The sequence below is a fragment of the Erithacus rubecula genome, assembly GCF_903797595.1.
Source record: "Erithacus rubecula genome assembly, chromosome: Z".
In the NCBI taxonomy this organism is placed as follows: Eukaryota; Metazoa; Chordata; class Aves; order Passeriformes; family Muscicapidae; genus Erithacus; species Erithacus rubecula.
Window position 1 is genome coordinate 7,126,277 of NC_136661.1, and position 17,618 is coordinate 7,143,894.

Here is a 17,618-nt window from a genome sequence, read left to right on the forward strand (position 1 = left end):
AGATTATTAGGCCACAGAAAAAATATGAAATAAACAGACCTAATACACAGAGGGTAAATGATAAATATGCACCCAGTTCTCTCTGTGCAGTAACTCAGTGGAATGGATTTATTGCACAGCAGGCTTGCTATTTGTTTTCCCTCTCTTCCCAGCATGTGGGATTTTAAGTTAAACAGTTTTATTCATATCTGAATTCACTTGTGTATCCCAAATTGGCTGCTTGCCAACGTTGTTGGCATTTCAGGTTGATAACATCTTAATCTAGAGTCATTACAGTAACTAGGAGGGAGTCTGAATGTAGGAACACCTTTTCCTGAAGAGCTGCCTTTGAGATTTTTATGTAAAAGGGCATCCATATTAATTGAAAGCTTACCTGGAATGGCAACATGCATGCAAGTACTAACTTTGTTTACGTGAGCCATGAAAAATGCACAGGAGTCTTTGGTATTTTTACTCAGCCTTAGAGCAACATTCAACCCAGCAAGTGTCAGTTTTTGGCTCATTTGCCAAGGATGTTCATGATATTATACATAGATTTCCTGAAAATTCAGCTCATTTCCTAGACAGCAATGAGAGTAAAAAGTACAGACTAAGCATTTAACTGTAGATCTCACAAGAAGTCATGTCAAGTGAGAATAGAAGGAGTCATCTGTTTGACATGGTAAGAAAAGTCCAAGAACAAAGGCTCTCCTTTCCTGGGTCTCCAGTCTCTTAACCTGTAATTTTTAGCTTGGAAACACACTTGTATGAATGTTTATTTAATATTTTGTTAAACAGAATTTCAGTATGGAATATGGAAAATGTTGTGAGCTAATCCAGTGAACTTGTTCCAACAGATACGAGGAGCTGTTAATGCTTATACAGTGACATGATTTTTCATACTCGGCACCATTTCTCTAGCCTCACATGGTTATACAGACCATTATTAACTCCCTTTGCTTTTTGTTTCAAGACAAGGTGGATCCTGAGTAATCCTACATCTTAACAAAACCTCTTGTAATTTCAAACCTTAGTGGTTTGAGGGGAGATAGGTGGTGAACAGCCACTTGGTCAGCTCAACATAATCCAGTTCAGTGGAGAAGAATGGCAGGCTATAGCCAGAGCAGAGAAAGTATGGACAGCAAAAAGGTAGATGTGAGATTGATGTCACATAAACCTACTCTCTAATTTCTGTCTGAAACAGGAAGTTTCACACAGTGTCAGCAAGGAGTGCATGTCATTGTTTCCCCCAGTGACAGGTAACTGTCTTATGAACTGGCCAGAAAAAAGACAGCAGAAAAGCAGAAAAATTACAGGAGGCAAATTTATTATTTGCAAGAAGAAGGAAAGAATGACCACCCAGACAACTAGAGTCTGTGTTTGTTTTTGTTTCAGCTTCATCAGACTTATATTATGTCCATTTACATCAGACCTTTGTGTCCATCCAGTTTGGCATTTCAGGCTGAGGCTTTGTTCTGGAAGAAAGCAGGTCAGACAGGAAAAAGTCTCGAACTGTATAAAATCAAGCACAAGTGTCTCTATTTCTGATGAAGCATTAACCAAATAATGCTTCCAAGGGAGCACTGAAGGCCAAATAGCTTCTAGCTTGTAGATCAAATAGCCAAATAGCTTCTAGCTTGTATGTACTAAAGAAAGAGCAACAGAAAGAATGGAATTGCTGTAGAGATGGAAACAATAAGGTGGTTATTGGCCTTTCAGAAATATGGGCATGAAAGAAAGAGGAAGGACATGAGAGAGTTGCATACAGTGCAGTTAATGTCTTACAAGCAGCCTTTCTCCCCATCCCCACTGCCTGACCTCCAGCTGTATCCACCACAGATCTTCACTGTCCCTGGACAAAATGCTGGACAGAGGCCAAGGTGGATGCATTTCTTGTTTTATTACAGAGGATAAATGCCAGCTTAAGTCTTTTGCAAGCCAAGTGAAAAACAGCTGCCTGTAGAAGGATGAGACAAAAGGAGATTGTCTGGGCCATGAGTTCTGCTTTGTACCCATAGGCAATAGGCCACAGGGCAGTGAAATGTGGCAGCGGGGTGGGATTCCCATCAGGCACCCAGAGGGCTGCTCTTAGCAGCCTTTCTTTGCACATTCAGCTTGAAAGACTCTCCAGAAAAGAGGGCAACCAGGAAGATGCAGAGACCCTGCTGCTGCCCCCACGGCTGCCCATCTCAGAGGAGCAGCTCACAGCCCAGGGGCCCTGGAGGCCACATCCTTCTCACAATGCCCACACTGGGCAGATGATGAATCCTGCTTAATTCCCTCACCTCTGCTAGCTCTAGCCCAATAATGAACCTGTGACCCAAGCATCACCCAAAGAGCTGCTCCCAAACAACTCCCAGGCAGCCTTCTCACCCTTTCTTTCATTTATTGCTAATGGTAGGGCATCCACCCACAACAGGGTTGAACCCTCCCACTTGGAAAACTTGGTGACTTCCTGGACTCTGCTGATCTGCACCACCAGCAGAAGGCTTCATGCACCCATAGGCTTAAAACAATATAAAAACACTGTTTAAATGTAGGTTTAAAACACCTTTTTCCCATACCCTTGCTTGTCTTCCAGAGGCCCAACTGCTCCACAGCTTCCTTCCTCCTGTGGTTTCTGCCAATGTTCTCTCACAGTATCCTGACCTTCTAGCCTTACAGATGCTCTTCACACCTCACAGTAATTAACTCAACACTGGAAAGCACAACCAAGTTCCCACATCAGACATTCCCAGGCAGCTGGCATAGTACAGCAATAATTGGGGTTCACTGGTTTACCTTTCCAGAATTCCCCTGGATTCTGGACCCAGAAACGTGAATTCTTGGCCAGCAGGACAAGAAGGATAGTTTTTAGAAGACCAGCTGCTGGAGGAAGCAACAGTGGTTAGCTGAAACAGTAAAAAAGTGAATCTTGAAAACATCCCAGAAATCTACCATCTGGGATAAAATGACAGAATAGGATTTTCAGGTCTGATATGAGATCATCCACTCAACTAAAGAGATTATGTTTCCATACCTCTGCAGGAGTTCTCAGGGACTGGATCACAGAAACAGACCTTCTTTATCAGCTACAATTCATATGAGATGTGACAAAAGATGGTTACAGATGGGCTCTCCTTTTGCTCATGTTTTATATCCCGGTAGTTTAATCTTTTTCCTTATTGGAACTTCCAAAATGTGTAAAACACAGAAGGATTTTGTCTTCTGGCTCTAAAATCAGCTGAAGATCATTTGAACAAAACTGTAGCTAAGAAACAAATATTAAAAGATCACACTAATATTGGGGATTTATGATTTTATTAATATGATATACTCCTCTAAATTGAGTTGTTGATCAGAAATGAGGGAATTTTTCCTTTATTACGAGATGACATAAAGCAGATATACCTGGCTCTTTCCTCCTTCCTTATTTTTATATATAATTAGATTTGGTCCTCATGATATGGCTTTCTGATGTAGGAAGCAGGAACTGAAAACACATTTCCCCTTTTATTGCATCACAGAATATTTATTAGTTCAAGACTGCTTCATGGCATTGTGCCAGCCTTCCCCTACAAGAATAGGTGAACAATTTCAATAAACAGTACAATAAAATTGTCAGATCCAGCTGGTCTCTCATGTCTTTTGATTTTACTCTTAGATGCAACATGGATAAATTCACAAAACCATCTTCCACACATATGCATTGTGTACATACATGTGCAAACTCCTCTCCCAAGCCACCACCAGGGAGAAAAATTGGTTCAGAGAAAGCATAAGTTACACTGGCATCTAAATCCTAAAACCTAAAGATGAAAATGACAGCATCAACTCCATCATGAAGAGCAAGAGTAAGTTAATGTGATGAAGGAACACCCTTTTGTTTCTGTAGTTCGTGCTGAGAGGGTGGCTGGAAAGTGGGAATTTGTTTCATGCCCACAAACTGTGCTGGGAGATGTAGTCTGTTACCTTCACTGTGAAACTGTGGGAGACTATTTTTAAATCACTTCTGCCATACTATAGGTTGCTTCCTTGGCAGTAGAGTGATTTTGGCAAACACCTGTCCCTTTCAAGAAGATCAGAATGTATAGATAGTAAGCAAATGATGATTAGTCACAAGACAGGAAATATTAAAAGTATGCATACACCTATATGTCTGTTTGGAAAACTTCCTTATTTTTTTCTTACAGGCCCTCTTGTGTGTGGGTGAGCATCAGCAGCAAGGCTGGGGTTTGGAGGAGGCATGAGAGGTGCTGCTGGGCAGGCAGGGGAGAACAGAGTGGCCTTGAGGACAAGGAAGGGTTGGAGATACAGTGAGAAAATATGCAGCGAGAAAGGCATGGGAGTGTCATGGATTGTACACATGCCATTCTGAGAAATGGGAATTTTGCTGCAAGAAAATTCCAGCAAGAGAGACTGAATCAAGAGGAAAGTTAAGTTGTGAGATGGATTTTAAAGGAATTTTAAAAAGCCCAACCAACCAAAAATATGGGAAAAGGACAAACATGAAAGAAATAGAGAAAATAAAGACTTTGAAAAGGAGAACTTCTATAGAAACAATGTAGAAGGGAAAGACAGAAACAACCTAAATGGTATTTGAAACATTAAGTAAGAACATTACATTGTGATGATGGTCTCTACATGTGCCACTCCTCAGCTTAGTTTGTGTCAGACTGTGGGACAGCCTGATATACAAAAAGCTATGATTTAGTGAGCAGAAAACTGATAAAAATCTTCAGTGTAGCAAGGCAAGACTGGAGGAATTTAATCTTAGATATATGCACTAGGAGAGGGAAGAAAATTACCAGCTCTACTGGCATAGCAGGTACCACTGCAATGCCTAACACAGATTCCCTGCAGACTCCTTAAGGAAATCAAACTTGCTTCTTTTAAGGTTTGGAAAGGAAAGTCTATGCTGAAACAGTAATTTCTATATATATGATCAAAATAGTTTGTTGTTTTATTACACAGACAGCCTGAAACTGTGTTCTTTGTTTCTAAGGATTTCTAAGTCATGTGAATGCTCTGGTACTGCTCAACAGTACAGTCTAGTCTTCTATATTGAATAGTTTGGTTGTAAACAGGGGACTATTTTTAAGTATTTCACATCCACAGGCAGAGCTAATATAACTAAAACCAAAAATATATTGGCAAAATGTTTTTGATGTATTTACAGTTTCACTTATTTTTCCTTTTTCCCTTTTTCCTTTTTTCCTTTTTTCTTTTTTCTTTTTCTTTTTCATTTTCCAGTTTTTCTTTTTCTTTTTCATTTTCATCTTTAGTCTTTTTTCTTTTTCTTTCTTTTGCCTTTTTTCTTTTTTTCTCTTTTTTCTTTTCCTTAATTTTCTTTACTATTTATTTTCCTTTTTACTTTTAGAAAGTAAGTCCTGTACAAATATTATGAATACATACATTCAGTTGAAGTACCTATATCAGTATCAAGCAGATTTCATGACCAAATAGTATTTTTGGGGATATGACATATCAAACCCCATATATATGACTCACTCAAAAATTTAGACCTGAGTCTGAAAACATAGACAAACAAGACAGATCAAAAGACACTTATGTGAGGAAATTAGTAGGGGTCAGCATCTGAACTCTTATGGAAGAGTCCCTCTGACTTTCACAAAGAGGTCAGAGAGAAATTGTAAGCACTTTCCAACCTGATAGCTTCAATGTGGGAATATATAATTGTTATCTAAAAGCTGGGAAAATCAGGACACAGACAGGTCAACATGATTCCTTCAAGGACAGATAGTGAGTCAGAGGCAGAGCAACAGAGAGTGGTGTTGTTCAAATTTCCAGGCCAGGATCACAGCTAATGGTTGCACAGACTTGCTTGCCAATACCAGATGAGAAAGATTTCTAATTATTTACCAGTTGTGGAATTTATATTTGTACTTTTGATAAAAGCCTCTGAAGACTGGGAGTGAGGCTGAGACATCTCAATACCCAAGGGGAGTGAAGTGTTGGTGAATTAAAGAGCTGTTTACACTGGGGCAAGAGTACAAGAATTCAGAAACAGCTCTGTGCATTTGGGCAGTTTTATGGCAAAACTGGGGTGCTGTGACAGTAGCAGGCTTTCCATAGAGGTGACAATTGTGCTGAAGGGTTAGGGAGATAGTTGGGAAACAGGAGGATAAAAGCAGAACTTGAACAATGCTTGGGTCCTTAAATCCTTTGTAAAATTCAGCCCTTGAATCTCCATCTGTGCTTTTCTTTCTCTATAATTAACTTGCTCATTGATCTCTTCTAATTTGAATAACAAGGTAGCAGCAGAAGGTCTAGTCCCACTCCTAGAATTTCTGCCTATCTGGATCCAAAAATCTTGTAAAAAAAGGAGTTGGTAGCATTGGCACCTGTACACTCTCCAGTGCTCCAGTAAGAGGCTTTTCTCCCTGCACAAGATATTCAGCTGCTGAGATGATGTCTTGGCAATTTGAATTGCATTTGTGCACACAGTGCAGCCAATGGCCCATTGCAAAATGTTATTTCTATCACTTAAATGTAGCCATTTCCCTTGTCACTTCTAATCTAATACATTGCTGTTGTTGTTTTTAAATTGACAGAAGGGGAAATTAGCAAGTACTCAAGAGTCGCTGATTTTATGGCACTGGTACCTGAGGCACCGCATACACACCCCATCATGCATGAAATATGATTGCTACACTAATAAGGCTTTAGACACATCTTAGATGGTTGCATTTACTTTTCATGAGTCAAGTTTAGTGAACTGTGGTTTGTCATGGCATAATGTGCACACAGATTTTGCATTTGTAAAAACATGAGCAAAAGCCTCAGTTTTGCCTGCCCCTGTAAATTAATGATAGAATGAAAATTTGTTGTTTCAAACACCTGAATAGTATTATCTATTAATTAACTGGCAGTTCCAATTTAAGGAGAAATTTCTGGTATCTTGGTTGGGATGCTGAAGGGTCACAGAGCAGGATTTTACTTGTTTAAAACCATCTTCGTTACTGTCACCACCACACAGGTCAGTGCTGGGATATTCAGGAGCAGTTATGGTGCCATAAACCTCAATCACTGAAAGAAACACAATGTTTCTTGTACTTCAGACCCAGGGGACTGAGCTTTTGACTTTTTTTTTTCCAGCATAACTGTAAATGCAGGCTCCTATCTCTGGTGTCTTTTGCATTGGCTTGTCCACATGCCAGCCCATCCACCTGGGGCTACTCTGGCCTTCCCTTCAGGTGGGATTTCCACAGCTGCACCTGCAAGGCTCTGGTTGGCAAACACAGCAGGCAGGGCAGGTTTTCCTGGAGACCACAGAGGAGCCAGAAGGCAGCCAGCTGTGAAATCCCACAGGCTTGTAAATCCAGGTTTGGCTGTTCGTTTCCAGACATACTGTAGGCTTTTCACATCACGTTCTTATCAGTGTTGCTGTGGTTTACACAGGAAGCTGCATTCCAATGGGGATGGGAGGCATGTGTCTACAGACAAGGGAGGGTTCCTTGGCAGGGCGAGGGAGTATCCTCGCTGCTGGCTGTTGTCAGTGTTTTCAGTGAATGACCTTGGATTTTCTCCCTCTTGGAAACCATGGCAACCAGCATTTGTTCTTGTAAAATAATTTCTTGTCTCACAGTGAGTGATTATATATCTTCTCTGAACTCAGAGGAAAAATCTCTCCACAAAGAACAAAAATTGCTAAAGAGCAAGCCCGAGTTGATTGTTCTGAATCACTATATCTTAAAATACATGATGCAACATGGTTATCTACTGCCAGTTGAATGACAAGCTACAGAGTAGCCTCTGGATGATTGTCTGATCCTTTTTCTAGGTTAGCATAATTAAGCCTGAAATAAAGACAGATATCTTTGGTGAATGCCCGTTTGTTTCCCTAATTAGCATCTGACAACAATCAGGAAAAAACATTCCTAGATTATAATGAGACTTTAGTTGAGTACTTTGGGAATCACTGACACAACCATTTCCATGTTCTTAAACGTATTTCAAAGTTATAAAGGCTATTCACAAGTTATCCTTTTTTTAGATAATCCGTGTGTGTAATTCTGCCTGTATTGCTTCATATATTTTGTGCTTCAACCATACAAAACCTCCCATCACCTGGCCATTTGAGGGAAATGTCACTCATACTTCCATACAACTCAAAATCATCAGCCAAAAAACTTGAACATCAAACACAACCCCAAATACAACAAGACAACCAAAATCTACTTAAAAAAATAAAGGTATAATAGCAGCTGGGCTTGTCTGTGCACCATACCATCCATCTCTTATGGCCCCTCACTGGTGAAAAAATGTGCAAAAAAGGCATGGAAACCCCTCCACAACTGCTTCAGGATCATCTCTGAGGTGTATGGAACTTCATTTCACAGGGAAGCAAGTTGCTGAGGCAATCAAATGTGCTTTACCCATCACAGCTTTGTAGCTACTTCCTTTCATCTGGAAACAAGGTGCAGATGCTAAAAATTGCATATTTTAAGCCTAGATCCAAAGGAAACAAGTCCTAAGGGGGAGCCAGCTGTTTCTGATTGTGAATAATCCCTCTTCTGCAGTAACTTTGAGCCTTCTGGCAGAACTCAAACAAATCTGAGTGAGGACATGGAAACCTCAAGGACACTGATGCTGTTATAAGCATCTGAGCATTGGAAGCTGGGTGGAAAACAGATGTCAGGTTTTCCTGCTTTCTCTTCTGCTTGAGCTCTGCCTGATGGCTCTGTGCATCCCAGCAGGTTACCAGGTGGTGAGCCCAGCTCGCTTCTGGGACCCTGTGACTCTCCTCTGGCCCTGCAGGAAGCCTGCAAATTCAAGGCTCGGGTCTTCTGCCCATGGCAAGAGGTGAGACAGCACCCTGGGACATGGAGCCAGCTGCTGCTGCTGCAGTCACCCTTGGGGACATTCCATTTCACCTGGTTCTCCTTGCAGGCAGTGAGTTTCCTAGGGAAGCTAGCCCAGAAACAGGTTTTTATGCCCACCCCCTGCCTGCAGTGCCACCATCTCAGCAGCCCCCACACAGCCCCCTAAGGGCTGCCCTGGCAGCTGAGGGACACAGCTACTGAGGAGGCAAGCAGGCAGGGCTGTAACTTCACAGCACGAGGGACCACTCCCCACAGCCTTTTGGTCCCTTCTGACCCTTCCCTTGGGATCTGGGCACTGTCCCTGGAGCTCCAGTCTCTGCTTGCACCCCTCATCACCTGCACACCAGCCAGACTACAAAGGCAAGATTTATGCACACTGTAATACCCTCACAGCTTATGTGGATACCATGGTAGACCAAAAGGCTAATACTGTTTGTTGCTTTCTCACATCAGAGAAAAACCTCTCTATGATCGATATAATAATGGCCTTGTTAGTGACAATTAAATGCCATACTTGTAAAAAGCCAACATAGCTCCTATTTGATCACAAGAGTCCCTTCTGCTGCTCTGCTATTAACAGTGACTTCACCTTGCAGCTTTGAGTCACCATGCCAGGGCATGCAGCTAAGTGAGGGCTCCCCATCAGCCAGCTAAAATCCTCCAAGGAAGATGCAGCAAAAGCTCATTTTAAGATGGGCTCTGATGGCCATGGGGAGTGCAATAGGAACAGGTCAGAGTGGGACCTGCATGTGCCAGCTGAAGGGGCCAGAGCTGAGTGGTGTATGGACTGCTGCATGAGGAGGCTTGCTGCAGCCTGTGCTGGGAAAGGAGCACAAGTGCACAGCTCTGTGGTGGGCAAAAGAGGAATTCTTTGAGGACTCATATTGCTGCAGGTGCTTGGGGCCTGCCACAAACCCTTCTTTAATAGCACCCATGGTTTAGTCCAGGGAGCATCACTGCCCTGACAGACACACACAGCCTTGGGGGGGACACACCATCCCAGCCCTAAAGCCTGGAATTCCAGAGATGGGGGCTTTCCCCAGGTCAACCCAAACCACTGTGAAGAGGGTTGCAGTGATGCTGCAGGCAGACCTGCAGCAGCCCCTCTCTTATCCCCAGCCCTCCTGAGCCATAGTGCACAGTGCCCACATGACTGTGCTGAACAGGAATGCTTAGCAGACATGCACATTAGCTCACAGATTAACTCTGCAGCCTTTTCCAGCCACTGACTGTGAAGTGGGGGTTGAAATCTGAAAGCATTGCATGGGATTAGCCATGCATTTGCCATTAAAATCAATCCTCTTCACTGCTTTGCAAATCTCCATTTGCAGTTTTCTGCCTCTTGGACACAAGAAATGAAGAGAGAGGATAAGAAGGGGAGAATGAATCCAGAAACTTTTCATATATGTATTGTGATTCCATTACATTTATTAATGATGTCTCAAGACAATATTAATGTTATTTTAGTTCAGTTTCAGTTCAAAGTGCCTAAACAAAGAAAAGGGCAATATACTGATTGAGAAGAAAAAGGTATCTGCTTGTTTTCCATAATACTGATGGGTCCAGGGACAAAACTTACGTCAGGACCTAGACAAACACATTTTTCAACAGATTAAAAAAAATAAAGTGCAGATGGCTATATTCTGTTATTTGAAATGTCTGTGGTTTTTTGCTTTGTCTTGAACCATAGCCTGGGTGAGGAATTCAGTACTTCCCCTGCAGCATGTGTGCCAGAACCATAGTATTTGCATAAATAAACAACCCCCTGAAATTCTCCTGTAATTGCTCAGTTCTGGGTATTGCCATTTTCAGAATTCAGAAGCTTGCAGGCATGGTGTGGTGATAAGCTGGCACCTGTGACATGTGGGAGGGTAGTCACAAGTGCTGTGTGCTGGGAGAGAACGAAGGGATGGCAAAACAAAAACAGTAAAAAAAATTGGAAGGAAAAAAAAGAGGAGTGAAATCCATGAAACAGCATGTTAAATGTTTCTGTGGATGCTCTTATTTTTTTCCAGAAAAATGTTTATCCTGTCAGTCACATAAAAGGTGAGGCAACTGTTGGTGTTAGGAAATTACACCAAAAAAAACCCCACAAAGTCACAAAGCAATTGCTGATCACAAACCAATCATAAAAAAACAAAAATGAAAAAGCAAAATGTGGTTCCTAGCTTTGGTGGATAGCTGCCTCACACTTGTTTCTTGTGGAGGTGCAAGTGAGTGAACAGGGTGCCTGACTTGTCTTCTATCCCTCATTTTGCTCACCTGCAAGGAGGTCCAGCAATAAACATTTCTAGGAAGAAAAATGAGATCTGAAAGTGCTTTGAGTGTAATAGCACAGCAAACCAAGAGATGAGAGCCAGGCTGGGGAGAGGAGGGACATGTTGTGGAAGGGCTGATGCTAGCAGATTTCCATGGGCTAGAACAGCAAGGATGAAAGGGCACTGTTGGTCATTGGAGCCTGGAGAATGGCCCAGCAGTGGAGCTCAGGGGAAGAGGGAATCTGGGTAGTCAGACTGCTGGATGGAGACTGCAATTGCTCATCCACCATTTAACTCTTCACTTGATCACTTATTCTTACAAGTTGAGTGGAAACCTGGACATTTCCTTTTTGTACCAGATACATTCAGCATTCCAAACAATCAAAAATGTTTGATTTTGCAGTCTGTGTAGCCAAAGTAGAGGAAACAGCACAAAGCTCAAGGGTGAACAGAACAGCAGAGAGGGAAGGTCTTGCTTCCTTCTAACTGTGGAGGACATGGACTCATGTTCCATACACCTTTGTCTACTTTTCTGGTTTTGGGGCAGGGCTCTTTCAGGGGTGTTCTCCACTGTGAGTCTGCCCACTTTGTGTGGCACCTTTAATTACACATCAAACAGCAACATGCAAATTGTTAGGACACTAGTCACAGATACAGAGCAGGGGGGCTCACATCCCAGCTCCACTAATACCTTAGTGATTTTGCCACCTGGATCAGAATAAGACACTGAACTTCAATCTCATAGTCCATATGTAAGTGCAGACCTTAGTAACAAAATGTGTTTCATTGGAGATCTGCCCGTTGCCCACCACCCTCCAGCTGACCCCCTCATGCAAACAGTATTACCATGTGCAAAAATACATTATTCAATGAAGAAACCATTTTCTCAATCCCACAGCTCAGGGGAATAGGTTTTACAACCCAGTTCTTTTAGCAGCTATAGCTGCAGACAGTGAAAAGACTATGAAACTAAAATGGAGAAGATACGCTGTGTTTCTAAGCAGTCTAAAACTAGCCATGCAATAAGAAATCACCAAAATACAGAATTACAGTGGGTCTTACAACCACAGACCAGGTTGCAGGGTGGGGAAGAGAGTGAGGCTGTGGAGGTGCCCTGGTAAGAGCTGCCTGCACAACCAGAGAGGGGGTAGGGAGCCAGTTTTGTTTCCACACTGTTACTAACCACTTGTGACCAGCAGAGCTTCAAGATGCACAAACGCCTGGAATAATTAGGTCAGTCGTGTCTAGATGCAGAGACAGCTAGATCAGACTTGGCTGTGCCTTAGCTTTCCCCAGGAAACCATGGCTGTCACAGAGTTCAGGAGAAGGGTACAAAAAATCTGCATCTGAGGGGTTATAAAAACTACCCTGCTGTCAGCAAACCGAGTGGGCTGCAGCAGCTGCCTGTGCCTCAGCCTCCTCCTGCTCCCTTTGACTCCAGAGGCTAGGGAGAGTAAACAGGGGAGATCAAACACACTCCATACTCATCCTGTTCAAACATAAACTGAATTGTCTATGAGGCAGGACACTAAGTCTGTGCAACACAGTGTGTGTTCAAACCCAAGGATTTCTGCGGGCAGGGAAGGGCTGTGGGATTACAGCCTGAATGTTAAATAGCTTCATCATCTCCACAATGTCAAAGCATCACTCTCCGCCCCAGGAGGATTCCTGGATTGCTGTAATTAACTGGATTCTGCCGGGTATGTGAGGCAGTAGGTGTGTCAGGCCGGGTCCCACGGGCTCCTGCAGGCACAGGGAAGGGAAGGGGCACTCCTGGCAGCAGGGATACTCCGTCAGGAAGGCGGCCAGGACACAGGTACCCACCCTGCCCCGCCGCCTGGTCTGCACCTGAATGGCTGCAGCAGCCCAGCCTCGCAGGGCTCCCTCTGCAGCGCCAGAGAAACACACTGCCAGTGGAAGGTGATGAGAGAGGGCTTCCTGCAGAGATTTCAAAACATAACAGTGGCAATTTGTGTTACAGTCACATCACCAGGTCTCAAACAGACCTGTCAGTGTCCTCACACCAGAAAAATCAAGCAGTAACACGTTGTTGTTGCACTGCTCTCTTTTTGTTTTCACAACATAACAAAGCAACCCTGCTAACAAGAGCAGGGGAAATCGATCTGATTTGGTTTTGTTTTGATTAGGATGTTTGCAGGTTCTTGTGACAGCTAAAAGAAAGCTTTCCTAGGTGTAAGCCCCAGGCACAGGATAAGTAAGTTCTAGAAATTGGATCCATTCTTCTTTTTGAATAGAATATCCACTGAAGCAACTCTGCTTCCTTCTTTGATGTGTGTTAGAGGCCACATCATTTATTTTTCATTTGATTTAAAGTGAAATGCAGAAAAACCTGCTAGCAGTAGCACAGGACCACAGTACAGCTGGAATTTAGGTGACATTTGATAAGAAAAAATGAACATTTTTTCCACATAGGTATTTACAGTTTTTTATACCTGCACATAGGATTGCTTCTAGCCTTTGATGCAAGTTATTCTGAAGAAACCTTAATGGTACAGAATTTTGTTTATTTGTCTACAATTTTCAGATTTTGCCTTCCCTCTGTGGTCTTCAACATTTTCAACATTCTTTACAGATGACTGTAATTTCTTTCTTGCCCATCACAATAATATCATTAAAGAACCTGGATACAAATAGAGAGGCTTATGCCACAAATGGAAATAGATTGATGAAAAGGCATAAAATATCAAAAAACAACAGTCATTGCAAAACAGCAGTCATTGAATCAATACTGGTTGATTACCTAAGGTACTCCTAACATCCCACATTCAATCACTCTGTATCTAGTAATTCAGGAAGGAAAGTATTGTATTTTAATATAGATTATGCTTATTGTAGTCTCCATAGGATTTTTAATATAATAAGACCATCCAGCAGTTTTCAACTCTGGTAGCAAAAATGTTACTATGCCAAGGGCATTACATCATACACTGACGCTGGTTAGCCAGCAAAAATAGTACCTTATGACAGAGTTGGGGTAAAAATTAGACTTTTACATCATAATTCACAATGTAATTCCATCCCCTCAGGGAACAAAGCATGACAGCAGTTGGCAGAAATATGCCATATTTATGGACAATAACGGGAGGAGAGTTTTAGATGGCACTCTGACAGGGACCACGCTAAAAACAGGCTGGACAGGCAAACTGGGACAACAAACACTGCTAAGTGCTGAAAATTGGAAGCAATGATTCCAGGATCCACCTTTCACTCTCATCTAGAAGGTGGCACTTACTATGTGCCTATGCCTCCTCTGTCCCACTATTGTTTCAGGAAAAGCCTCCCTCCCTTTCTTCTTATGATAATTAGCTGTTGCCACGGATAAACCCGTGGCTCTCAAAGGCTCCTTACAAAGCTTGCCGTCTGCTGTTGAAGGCACACTACCTGAGGCTTCAGCAATTCAGGGTTTTGTTTTCTCTTTTGGAGTCCCTGTGCCTATGCTTTGAGCACCACCCATCCATAACAATTAACTTTCCTGCTAAAATGCCATTTATGTTACAGACCTGGGACCCACCCAAATGCTGTGTTCCTTGGTGCCCTCTTTGGTACTGAGAACCACTGAGCCCTTGAGGACACTGGAATGGGTGGTGGACAGACAGATTGACAGAAATTTGAGACAGAGGGTGTGACAGGAGGTTGGAACAGGGCAGGATCAATGCAACAGCTGCTTGGCTTGAGAAAGAAGGGTTTATCTGCCCAGTTTAGTCTTGTTTTACATTAGCTAACTGCACATTAAAGCTTTGGGAACAGTTCTCTGCCCATCCACGCTAGGCAGGGGTTAAACCACAGCACGGTTGCTCTGAAGAACTGAATCACCTGTGCTTTGTTTGCAAGCTGTACCCACCCTGGGCATTCTCCTGTGGTCTTTCCCCTTTCATGAAGTCTGATCCTGTATTTAAATCTCTCCAACTAATTAACTGCACACCTGTTCCTGAGAAGGGGACCCCTGAGAGCTCTCACAGCAACTGGAGATGTGCTTTGCCAAGGTGGGGGTGTTGCCAGGATTGCATCATTCAAACATTCCCAGGCAATCTAGCCTAGTGGGACTGACAGAAGTGATGGAGGCCAGAAAAAACATAATGGGAACACTTTACACCACTTGGCCTTGACTCACTCTGCTGTGAGAACCCAAGTTTGCAAGGCTATCCTAGGAGTAGGATGGAGCTACAGCGACCTACCTTAAGTATTCTGGGAAACTGCTCTGGAGTCCCTGTGTCATTTGCTGAGTCTTTTCTTCAGGAGAGTCCCTTGGAAAGGGCAGTATCTCTGTATCTAGACAGGCATCCAAGGAGCAGTACCTTGACTTTAAACAAAAATTTCATTCATGTATTTGAAGGTAGGACAGGACTCTCAAATAGTGCCTCTTTGTCCTAATAGAAATTAGCACACAAATCAAGTTTTAGTTCTTATATGAGTGCTTTGTTTCTTAAACAAAATTGTTATGAGAAAAGCAAGGAATTGATCAGTTTGATTATTTTGAGCTTACAGTAAAGGAATCAAAACTGAGAATTGATTCTTCATAAAAACATTATCACTTCAGATTTTTTTTTGTGAAAAACAACCTGTAAATCTTTTTACTTACACTGCAGTACCAAAACATCTGCATGTGAAATGTTCGAAGTTCAAACCCACAACATTTCAAATTTTTTTACTTATCTATTTATTCAGTCCATATCAGTACATATTAGAACTCTCTTGCTGAGAAATATGAAACAGCTGAAGGATGACACATGCCCCCCACAGGAAGCTGTTCAGAGTGTATAAACACCTAAAAGCAGCAAAGCATCTGAACACAGCCTGGGGCAGCCAGCTCCAGGTAGCCCTGCCTGAGCAGGGGCTGTACCAGAAGAGCTCTAGAGGTCCCTTCCAGCCTCAGCCATTCTGTGACTCTGTATTGCTTTCAACAAAATTAATCCTGTATTTAAAAAATCACTACAGCTAGTTACTTGTAAGGACAACAGTGTTTATTTGTCTGCAGTGCAGCACAGCTCACAGTCTGTCTTCATCTGGAGACTACCATGATAGACCAGTTCCTAGGAAGGCACAGCTATTTACACCTATTACATAAGCAGATGATGTAGTCCAGGAATTTTTCATGTATTATCAAACAATGCTATCAAGGTGGGTGTGAAATCAAACCAGAAAATGGATATGTATCTCCTTAGTGACAAGCATATTATGTAACTTACCTTCTATTCATACACACACTGCAGAATCTGGCAGGTCAGAATGAGAGCCTTCCTTCATCACCACTTTTATCCTAAATTTCATGTTTGACGGGAGTCCAGTGCTGCTTCCTCTGAAATCAATGTTCAAATTATCATTAAGCCTAATGACAGCAGGACTGGTCTACCTGTCTGAATTTGAAAAGTGAGTCCAAGACTAAACAGATAAAATTAAATCAGAACATTTGCAAATCTTTCCTGTACTCAGCATGTTGTTATAAATGTCAGTGGACATAAATGGGGAGAATGCTAACACAACCAGCTGTCAGCACAGAATAATAATTATCTGTTGTTAGATTAGTGCAAAAGGAAAGATATGATTATTTGGAATGCACAAGACTTGAGGCTTATGATAATGCTGCATTTTGTTGAACTTTATTTCTTCACAATAGTACATGTTAACCATTTTTCTGAGGAATGTTAGTACTGTTACACCTTCTTTCCCTTCTCACCTCCATGCATCAGAAGGGAAAGATTTCAACTGGTGGAGATGCATCAACAGATCAATTTGCTAAAGGCAAAATCACTTGATGTTTACCCCACAAACTGGGGTTTTAATCAATAAGGTTATGCTGCAGAAATAAAGTAAATAACAGCCTGACTCGGAAACAGCTACGGGCTGTGCCAAACTTCAGCTGGGTGAGTGTGAATTAAAGTCTGGGGTATAACTTGCTCTGACAAGAGATGAGGCACTGTGTATCTGTGAGGCTGTTACATTACAGCATTGCTCAGCAGGCTTCAGCAGAACTGTACCCCAAGAGTCAATCCAGTCTAATGATTTCAGATCATACACATTTACCCTAGAATGGTGCAGCTTGAAGTTTGATTTGAAATGGAATGTATAAGCTCACTGACACGGGATTCCTTTTTGCTTATGTTATGAAGACAAAAGTAACACAGCTGCAACTAGTGCCAAGGTTAAATTCCAGAATTAACTATTAAAAACGGATGGTTCTTTATTTCTTGCTCTCTTCTGGTCATGAATTGTTTTGGGTTTTTTTTTTCTGAAGGCAATGCTTTCATTAGAGACAAATTGCAAGACTCCACACAGAGTGGCTGGGCAGAGCTGCAAGGAGTGCATCAAGCAAGAACTCACTGCAAGTGACATAGCAGAGCATTTTGAGCTTAGGATTTAATAGAAGCAGGTAACAAAAACACTGCTGTATTACACTGCACAGGACAAAATCCCCTTGGAGTGCTATTTCCTTTAAATTAAAAAAAAAAAATCTACAAACAACCTCCAGACTTAAACCTGTTTCTGTTTTGTATCTGATCAATAGAACAAGTGATTACAACAGGAATCTGTGTCTAAG

General features: G+C 42.2%; 1 long non-coding RNA gene across 1 annotated transcript; it reads right to left on the bottom strand.

The window, feature by feature from the left end:
- Window positions 1–1,338: 1,338 nt before the first annotated feature.
- On the bottom strand, window positions 1,339–16,856 carry LOC306814526. Its single transcript, XR_013777188.1, has 3 exons — window positions 16,270–16,856; window positions 15,259–15,383; window positions 1,339–1,454 (listed from the first exon to the last, which is right to left on the bottom strand). It is a non-coding gene; the product is annotated as an uncharacterized lncRNA (long non-coding RNA).
- Window positions 16,857–17,618: the final 762 nt, after the last annotated feature.